Genomic DNA, 10,205 nt, shown 5'->3' on the forward strand with positions numbered 1-10,205 from the left:
GTATCCTCTGAGAAGTCTGATTGGACAAAAGTCATCAGGGCTTCCCTGGAGGAGGATTAGACTGCAGTGATGAGACTGCCCTAGCACTGGAATAACCGGTTTCATAGCAAGTTAATAAAAAGGAGAGCTCAGTAACCGAATATTACATAGAGATCCATCATATTAAAAAAAAAATCTGTATTCCTTTAACCCCTTAAGGACACACGACGTGTGTGACACGTCATGATTCCCTTTTATTCCAGAAGTTTGGTCCTTAAGGGGTTAATGGTTTATATTTAATGTATTTGCAAGGGGATTGGGTACTCGAATGGTATGTTCAAATCTAACATTTAGCTCTTTCTGTTTCAGGATGCTGAAAATCCAACTTGTTAAATCAGATTTCGTAACTGCAGGTTGTGATAACACCTGGCCGAGCCGTCCCGAACACCCACCGGTGCCTTTCTTCAGCACTGCCGGTCTCCGATCACGATTGTACAAACCTCTTTGTCTAGCCTCTCCAGGAGCGGGAGAGGGAGAGGGATGAAGGACAGAAACTTCAGGAATAAAAAAGTCAACTACTTGTCTTTCCCTGTAATTAAGCCGCATCTATAAATAAAATGTTTCTCCTTTGAACGTTCGGACTTTGAGTTTAACAGTGATTATTTAATGGGGTCATTGTGTAGGGGTTGGAACGAGCTGTGTACAGCTGTAGAAAGGAGTCTCTGTATGAAAGCATTGATGTAGGCTGTTCTTTAATATACGGTGCTCTCAATGCTTTACCTCTGTTATTACACGTTAATAAACCTATTTGAATGTGTTCCAAGGGGACGCTGAACTTGGAGACTCTTAGAATTAATACTCCGCTTATGGTACTTGCGTACAGAAAGGTAAATTCAAGCCACATTTGCCAATATATTCCCAAGAACAACAATGTACATGGTTATAATTTTAAATGCCTCAAAAGAGGCATTTAAAGATTATTCAAAGAGACACTTAATTCGTAACTCAGTTTGTTGATGCTGGATAGCAGGAATAAGAGCAAATAAAAAAAAACTAAATGGAAATAAAAGTACATAAATCAATTTACTAAAACTTGAATTTTTTTTTTTAGCTAAATATAAATTGGCTAATGGCTATCTACACAAAAATGTCTTATTGTAAAAATATATTTATAATGGACATAAACTCAAAAGCTGCCTTTTGATGGCTCTCAAAAACGTTAGGAAGTCACTAACCACCATATCCATTCTATCTTACTGTAATGCAAAGATCACATCCCTGTAGCCTTTATTTTTAACGGTTTCATTCTGTAGACCTATGGGTTTTTTTTTGTTTTGTTTGTTTTTTGTCCTAATGTAGGGCCACCCCATTGCACTTTTATTTAGCCAATTGGTATACTCTCCTTAACAGCGTGTATATTTTGCAATATAAAAACGTCAACTAGCACAGTATAAGTGTGTGTGTATATAAATATATATATATATATATATATATATATATATATTATATTATTTCCTCAAAAAGCTTGGCACTCGCCTTTCTATGTACAAAAGCAATTTTGCACCCTTGTGCTAACCGTGTTTAGTAGATAGTTCCAAAAATGAAGTAGGTGCACTGAAGGGATTTTTGTGAAAAAAGCTGGACTATTTTATTGCATGTTAGCAAAAAATGAACACACTGTCCCGATCGACGTTTCAACCCCAAACTCTTTCTCAAGATCACCAAGTGATAAACCAAATACGCAATAAATACAGTGAAAAATCAAGTGATTTACCAATCCAAGTGAAACTCCAGTGTGTACCCGAACCCGGAAGCAGGACACGTGACGTAGAGGCGTGTAACGCCGTTATGCGCGCATTCGGTTGCTAAGAAACATATAAACAACCGGCGGGTGAAGACTTGATACTACAGAAAATCATGGTGTGCATGTGTAAATAAGACCCATTTCTATATATGGAATGGTGCCAAGACTAACGATAAAAATACAAATATGGAGGGGTAAGAAAATATTGTAGTAAATATAGAAATAGAAAAAGGATAGACCCATGCTGAAGTAAATAACATCTGCCACCTTGATGGAAGAGGATACAGGAACGAAACAAGTGTAATGAACACGCTGTGACAAATATGATAGTGATGGGAATGCAAAACTAAGGAAAACGTGAACTGCTATCCCATCATGCAGAGGCAGTGTTACACATAGTTTAATAAAAAAAAAATCAATAACAATACTGATGTTGAGAATGAAGTGAGAAACATATGTATGGGTCATCTGGAGCAGTATTCCTGCTGATGTATCAATGATTTTTTTTTTTTCTTCTATATTTACTACAATATTTCCTTACTCCTCCATATTTGTATTTTTATCGTTAGTCTTGGCACCATTCCATATATAGAAATGGGTATTATTTACACATGCACACCATGATTTAATGTAGTATCAAGTCTTCACCCATCAGTTGTTTATATGTTTCTTGGCAACCAACTGCATGCATAACGGCGTTACATGCCTCTATGTCACATGGGATGAACGTGTCCGGCATGAACACTTCCGGGTTCGGGTACACACTGGAGTTTCACTTGGATTGGTAAGTCACTTTATTTTGCACTGTATATATTGCTTATTTGGTTCAGCAGTTGTTGATCTTGAGACAGACCCGGTTTGGGGTTGAAACGTCGATCGGGACAGTGTTAATTTTTTGCAAACATGCAATAAAATATACAGGTTTTTTTTCACGAAAATCCCTTCAGTTCACCCACTTCATTTTTGGAAATATATATATATATATATATATCCACACACACAAACACTCTCACACACACACACTTACTCATACAAACACTCTCACACACACACACTTGCTCATACAAACACTCTCACACACACACACTTGCTCATACAAAAACTCTCACACACACACACTCACAAGTGATTTTTTTTTTTTATTTTAATATATATCTCCAGCCACTCTCCTGTTAGCTTACCTTATGTGCTAGGAGGGTGGCTTGGAGCCCTGGTCCTGCTGCCGGTGGGAGTGAGGGGTCTGGAGCTCTTCATGCTCCTCTCCCTCCCGCACTGTCTCCCTGCAGGATGCTGTGAGGAAGTGAATGGCTGTCTCTTCCTCCCAGCCAGCCGATATTACAGGGGCACTCGACCGGGTCCCTGTCGAGCAGTAATGTTTCAATGGTGTTGTAATATGCCTCCTCAATTATTTTATTTCTTTTTTAAACAAATCCTTAAATATCACGAAAAGCTACCCATTATTTTCCAGGAAACTTTGATGTGGATATTTTGTCCTCACTGCCCATTTTATTGCACAATAACGTCCAGCACTAACAAGGGCAAAAAATGGCACCTCAGCTGTAGAAATGTACATTTTTAGAACTTTTTTTTAAGCATATTCATTTTTTTTTTTCTCCAACATTCAAAGGTGAACCTTCACATTCCAGGGTTTTTCATATTGTTTACTTATCTCTATATTCAACAAATATGTATTTTTGAGGTTCAATAAAGTTAACTATAGAAATCCACAGATCTTTATCCTGCCACTGGATGCCGGCATCTTAGCTCCCTGTCAATTATTGATGTAAGCTCTCTCATTTGCACATGGCAGCCAATTTACAAAAAGCCTACAAAGAATATATAAAAAGTGATGCTAATTTACTTTAAATTTAAAAGTAAACCACATCTTGTGAGTAAGTTATCTGTGATCTTCCCCCTTTATTAACGTTCCTGTTATGCCCAATTATATTTTTATGTTCATTGCACAGTTAAACATTCTATGTGCCATACATGTACAAAGGTAGACAACCAGGCGGATCATGTCTAGAGTTAGTGAAGAGATGTTTTAATCTTTATTGTTCCTTGTATGTAGATGTTCTGCAATGTGGCTCAACATTTCTACTACAATTGGTGAGTGAAAATTTTGCCCTGGTAACTTAACCTCCAGACATGTAGCAGTGACTAACTTTCAAAAGGTGGCAAGTAACGTATTCATTTCCATCATAAGCCCTGCTCTACAGCATTCTTATTTTACTATCCTTTAATAGACGGTAGTGGGCTCTGTATCACATTTTGAACTCATAGAGCTCCGTTTCTTTGTTTGTTTTTTTTGTATGTATGTATGCACACTCTCTGAATACACAGATTAATCCTCTTGTGCACACATGAAGTTTAGTCACCAAATTGAATTTCAGCTACTGAAAATCGGAATGGTAATATTTAGTAAAATTAGTTGGAGAATTTTTCTATATGGACAATGTTTTGTGTAAATTTCACCATTTGGATTTTATTTCACGAGAATACGCTTTAAACCCGATAGGAGTGCGTTCCATTAACCACATGGTCCTGAGAATAAAAAAAATCTAAACTCACAACAATAAGGAAATGATTGTTAAAAGCAAATTGTGGGAGTACCTTTTGGTTGCAAATAGTACTGAGAAATTCTAAATTCTATGACTGTAACCACAACAAATACTCTAAAACCGGCGTTTTCTAAAATTACTAGTTTAAACCCGCTACAATTAAAACATGCACTTGTTTTTCAGGTTATTGTGCGATACTGGTTCATCTTTCTGGGGGTTTTCAAGTGAGTTACGAGGAAGCTAAACATATCAAAATATGTTATTTGGAATACAATGGGTTGTCTACTTTTAAAAGGGTATGCCATAATGGTGGAAATGTTATTACCCAGCTTGCCATACTCTCTCACATGTGACATAGGCCCAGAAAATTACTTTGTCAAATTTCCAGGTGTGAAGACTGAAATGGGCAAGCCTTATGTTTGACCCTGTAACTTGTACCTCATAGAATCAATGCATGTCTATGAGGAAATTTACATTCCCATCCAACGCGTGGGGACGCTGAACGGCAGGGCTGTTTACTGTGCCGCCCTGAGCCAAGAAGCCCCATCCAGTGGCCATCTAAGGAGTGGCCACTTGAAGGTGTCCCTAGGGGCAATGTAAACACTGCCTTTTCTCTGAAAAGGCAGTGTTTACATGGAAATGCCTGAAGGGAGCTATTATGCTCACCAGAACAACTAAGTTAAGCTGTAGTTGTTCTGGTGACTAGTGTCCCTTTAAATATACCGATCAGAACCTTATTGATTTCTCTTATCTGGATACATTGTTTTCAGTTTGCCTATATTGTACTAAATCAGGTGTTTCTGCCATTTTATTTTTTCTTTATTGTGCATACTTGTAGTACTGTTTATTAGTTTATGTTTCTTAGCTATTTCTATGTGTATTTGAGCTTTTTATTTACATTCACTATCATTGTTTTGTTATTTTGTAAAAGGAAACCATTTTACATACTCTGAAAAAGTTTATATATATATTTCAAATTATGTTACGTTTTATTTGTCTTTGGCTCATACTTTAGAGAGGCAGCTTGTTTTTTTTATTTATCTTTGTATCTATTTGACCATATTTTACTCACTCTTTTGCATTTTTCATATATTTCAACTATATTCCTTATCCTAAATCGGTATAAATTGACCGTTCCTTATTGACATAGGTATAAATGACATAATTTAGTTTTGCACTCTTGTCCAATTAATATAGGGCTTTAAGGCCCATTTCCCATACCATCTCTATTGCAAGCCTCTACAATTGAACGCTACAGCTTTAAGGTACAAATTGAAATTCAGAAGATGCTCCGCCGGATTTCTTTCACCTTTGCCACTAGATTACTTATTTATAATGTTTTCATTGTTATCTATAGTGTACTACTGTAGTATCTTGTACTTGCAGCTACATGCATTCATTCACTCTTTCCCCCCCATGCTTGCCACTCCTAGCTGTAAATACCCTGATATAACTGTTAATCTCTACTCCCTCCCTAGGTCCATTTTCCATACCACCCACCTGCCCCTCCTCCCGCCCACCCAGGTTCCCCCTTAAATTTATAGCATTCTCATTTACCTCTTCATTCCCTCTATATTCTACCAATAGCTGCAAAACTGTTTCCTTAGCCATCACTTCCCCTGTCACCTCTTGTCTCAAATCCCCATGATATCCTTTAGATCATGGGTCCTCAAACTCTGCCCCCCCCCCCAGATGTTGCTGGACTACAACTCCCATGATTCTCTGGCTATCTATGTAATTCAAAGAATCATGGGAGTTGTAGTTCAGCAACATCTGGGGGGCTGGAGTTTGAGGACCCATGCTTTAGATTGTAAGCTTACGGGCTATCTACTTTGTATAAAAGAGCTTAAATGGCAAGATTTCAGTTTACGGGCAGGGCCCTCTCTACCTTTTGTATTTGTCTGTGTATATTGCACGCTCTCCACTAATTGTACAGCGCTGCGGAATCTGTTGGCGGTTTAATAAATACCAGTAATAAATAAATTAACGGTTTACAGAGCAACCTCAAATCATTTCTGTGATCTCCCGTGGTGATTTCGCTGAGAGTATGGGGCCGTTTCCACCAAACTCACAAAGTAAGTCAGGTTTATTCTAAAAGGTAACTTGTAGCGAATTAAATCAGAACAAGGGGTTTAAGCATGCGGAAATCAGAACAGGGAGTTTAGGCATAAGGCTATCCTAACTATGAGATAAGGCTAGGGACTAATGAAAGTATTTAGAAAATTGGGCAGACTGGATGGGCCGAATGGTTCTTATCTGCCGTCACATTCTATGTATCTATAACCTGTATTTGGCTACATTTTGCCAAGCTGTTACTATACGTGAGCTGGAATTATTTTTTCCAAATCTGTAGATTTAGCCTAACTTTATTCCATATAGACTTTAATTCTCCACAGAAAGGAGTTGAAACAAGGAATCAACTTCTTAGGAATGGATTTGTCTCATAAAACTGCCTGTCATCTATTAAATTAAAATCAATTCATTTCCCATGACTTTACAAATATCAGTATCCACTCTAATTCCAGTGCTTTATTCTCTCCTTTCCTTTGGCACTGAATGCATATTAAATTGTATTCCTTTTCTGTTGCTTTGTGAAGTCAGTCGGTGTTTTATTTCCTTTGCAAACCCTTCTGCACAAATTCCGCTGTTCAAACCATGTGCCCATGACGTGTTCAGTCTGTACATGATCAAGTAGTCAACATTTTACTTTGACCAAAGTTGGGTACCAATGAGGATTGAAAATATGGACTTCTCTACCAGGATCACTTGTACGCAGATAGTTGGTATATTCTCTTTGCATATACAATAAAATGACATGGGGAATTAATTCTGGTCCTGACCAAAGGGGTGAAACTAAACAATTGGACTAAACAATTGTTTTATCAGCCCTTATTTAGAATACACGAAAATGCAGAAACGTTTGCAATTCATACACTCTATCTGATAAATTACTATTACTAAGCGTAAAAAAAAAATAATAATAATCACTGTTCATGGCTGTGAGATTGCTCTATAAAACCGTTGTTTAAAGAATTCTAGGTATGGACTTTGGAAGTGACCACATGAACATTTAGCTTCCATTACTAAGAACGGAGTAAAATTTCCAGCTGACCAACTCTCCGTAAAAGCGCAGGAAAGAAGATCAAATTTAATTAAAATAAGACTGTCAGCACTTTGTCACTGTCATTCTTTGATGATTTGTTCAGGACCCGAAGGGTCATATTCTCATGGCTTGTTCCCTCGTATGTCTTGAGATTCAGTTATTAAACTACAAGTTGCCATCGGTGTCATCCTAAAAGTGTGACGGAACCAATAACAGATGTGGAGGGTATATTTTTTTATTGTATTATTTTTGTTTCTGAAGGTAACAAGATTTACAGCCATGAGTGGGATATTGATGAGATAAATCTTGTGCCCCGAGGACAGACGGACATGCCACAGGCACTATCTATATGCTCTGTGTCACACAAGTCATGCAAGACACTATATCACGGTTAGGGATTTTTTTTTCTCCTGTTGCCATCATGTGAAAGCAAAACAGACAAGTTGTAATATTATCTATAGAAGCGAAGAGACTGAGAAAGGTATGACAAGAAATGTCCACCCTATCATCAGTCCCTATACCCCAGGATAGACATGTTCATAATCATGGCTTCAAAAATTGCCAGTATAGAACATAAATGAAATATGTAAAATAATACATTTTATTGACCCCTTCTAGGGAAGATAGTAAACACACAAAATGAATAATAAAAGTGTATATACATGAGAAAAGTGTAAAAGAAAATATAAAATAGAAATCGTCTGTAGCATGACACACCTTGCTATCACAAAAAATAAGTGACACAATCTCAACTGATAGCTGTCAATGTGTATATAATCGTAACAGTTACCCGATATGTATCACTAGAGTAGCAAGTGTAAAGAATGGAGCTTCTGTATAGCCACACACCTTTAAATTGCAGAGATATTATAACAACATCTTTATGGCTGAACTGGCTTTCAGTGTGTATATTGTGAGAGCGTAACGATAACCCTGATATGTATCACAAAAGTAGCAAAAAAAGTAACTGTTCGTACGCAACAGTCATAACTCTCATTCAAGGTACTCATAGGAGGTCTAGGTGATTTGCTAGATTGAAGATATGGCAAATCTAACCAACGACCTGATTACTGTAGAAACGGAGCACAAAAGAGGCACACACACTACTCGTGTGTCAGTAACAGTCTCCGTGCTGGTAAGGAGTATATATCAGTAAATATCTTGGTGCTAGTAGGGAGTCTGATTGCTGAAATAGCTAGTGACCCCAGTACCACCATTAACAGAAAGTAGTGTGTAGAGGGAAAACCCCTTCCTAGTGAGCATACAGCGATTAAATACCTAGTCTACTTGACAGGCAGATTTCTAGTCTGATCAGATTCTAGACTGAGTGGTCCCTGAAATCATACAGAGTACTAGTCAATTCTGATACTAATGCTTTTCCTTTTCAGATAGATTGCTGCTCTGATCTGATCTAATTCTGGACCAAGTGGTCTTTTCCTTCTCAGATAGATTGCTGCTCTGATCTGATCTAATTCTGGACCGAGTGGTCTCTATAATAACCCAGACTTCTAGTCTATAGTCTAAATACTGGACCGAGTGGTCCCTGTAATAACTCAGACTTCTAGTCTATACGGATAATTAATCAAGTGGTATAGTGAGTAGCGTAGTAGCTCAGACCGGAGTGGGCCCGGTATTAACTCAACGCGCGTTTCGGCGCTGGCGTGGCGCCTTTGTCAAGAGCTTACCGGAGAGGGTGAGCCCGCCACAATTTAAACCTCCAGGCTCCGCCCATGAAAAGCCCGACGTCATCATCGCTGAACAAGCAGCGTGAGTCGGTGGGCGGGGGATGGATGGTTGAGTGGCATGTACAGCCATCCGGCAGGGGAATAGCCAGAACGGTTAACCCTATGTTCGCCAAATATCCGGATGGATGCTAAAGAAAGTCCCTGAACAGGGGCATAAGTAATAAATGTCATATTTCGGATGAAACATCGAGCAAGTATTGCAGGGCAATACATAGACATATGGTGGAGATAAACAATATATATAGTAAAAAATAGGAGTGCAGTAAAACAGGTGGATAGGTTACCAAACAATTCATGAATACAAAAAGGTGGAAAAGTTGATAAATTTACATATTTACAGATGCAGCAAATGAGATTTAAATGGGAGCTTCACCATCAGAATGACCTCAAGGAATCGTATGTTGTAAACTGATCCCCAAGTTGATGGAATCAACTCGTGAACACAATATAATAGATATATTGACCTAGAGTATAGATCATTAAATAGAGTATCCAGATGCTGGTTGTATGAATCGATCACATGGTCGATATAGTGAATGAACTCCCATCTTACCCCCTGCAACCCCAGGGGGGGTATTTTGATGTATTAAATGAATGGTGCAAATGAGAATCCTTCGTTTAGACCCTTGGGTTGTAAAGTTTTGAGCCTGTATATCCAGAAACTCTCACGTTGCCTGAGAAATTTGTCATAGTCTCCTCTCCTTCTGTCACGTTTAACCAATTCAAGGCCACAAAAGCGCAGGCCCTGTGATTTGCCTGAGTGACGTTCCTTCAAGTGACGAGCAATGGGTGTTTCAATCGTTAGTTTGGGTGATCTAACGTGTTCCTTAATCCTCTCTTTGAAAGGACGGAACGTCTTGCCCACGTATTTGTAGTCACACTCGCACGTGAGTAGATACACCAAACCTGAGGTATTACAATTGAAAAAGGATGTAATGTTGAAGGTCTGTTTGTTGTCACTATCTGACACTTTTTTAGAATCCCGTTTAATATATTTGCAGGCGACACATCGC

At 38.3% G+C, this 10,205-nt stretch overlaps 1 protein-coding gene across 1 annotated transcript in view; it reads left to right on the forward strand.

Moving 5' to 3' along the window:
- The window catches only part of ETFB (electron transfer flavoprotein subunit beta), a 53,323-nt gene extending 52,503 nt beyond the window's left edge, over positions 1-820 (forward strand). The window contains exon 7 of the mRNA XM_063436937.1: positions 349-820. The gene's annotated coding sequence lies outside the window, so the exon portion shown is untranslated. The remainder of the gene's footprint in view (positions 1-348) is intronic.
- The last annotated feature ends 9,385 nt before the right edge of the window (positions 821-10,205 follow it).

The sequence above is a fragment of the Pelobates fuscus genome, chromosome 11 (assembly GCF_036172605.1).
Source record: "Pelobates fuscus isolate aPelFus1 chromosome 11, aPelFus1.pri, whole genome shotgun sequence".
Classification (NCBI taxonomy): domain Eukaryota; kingdom Metazoa; phylum Chordata; class Amphibia; order Anura; family Pelobatidae; genus Pelobates; species Pelobates fuscus.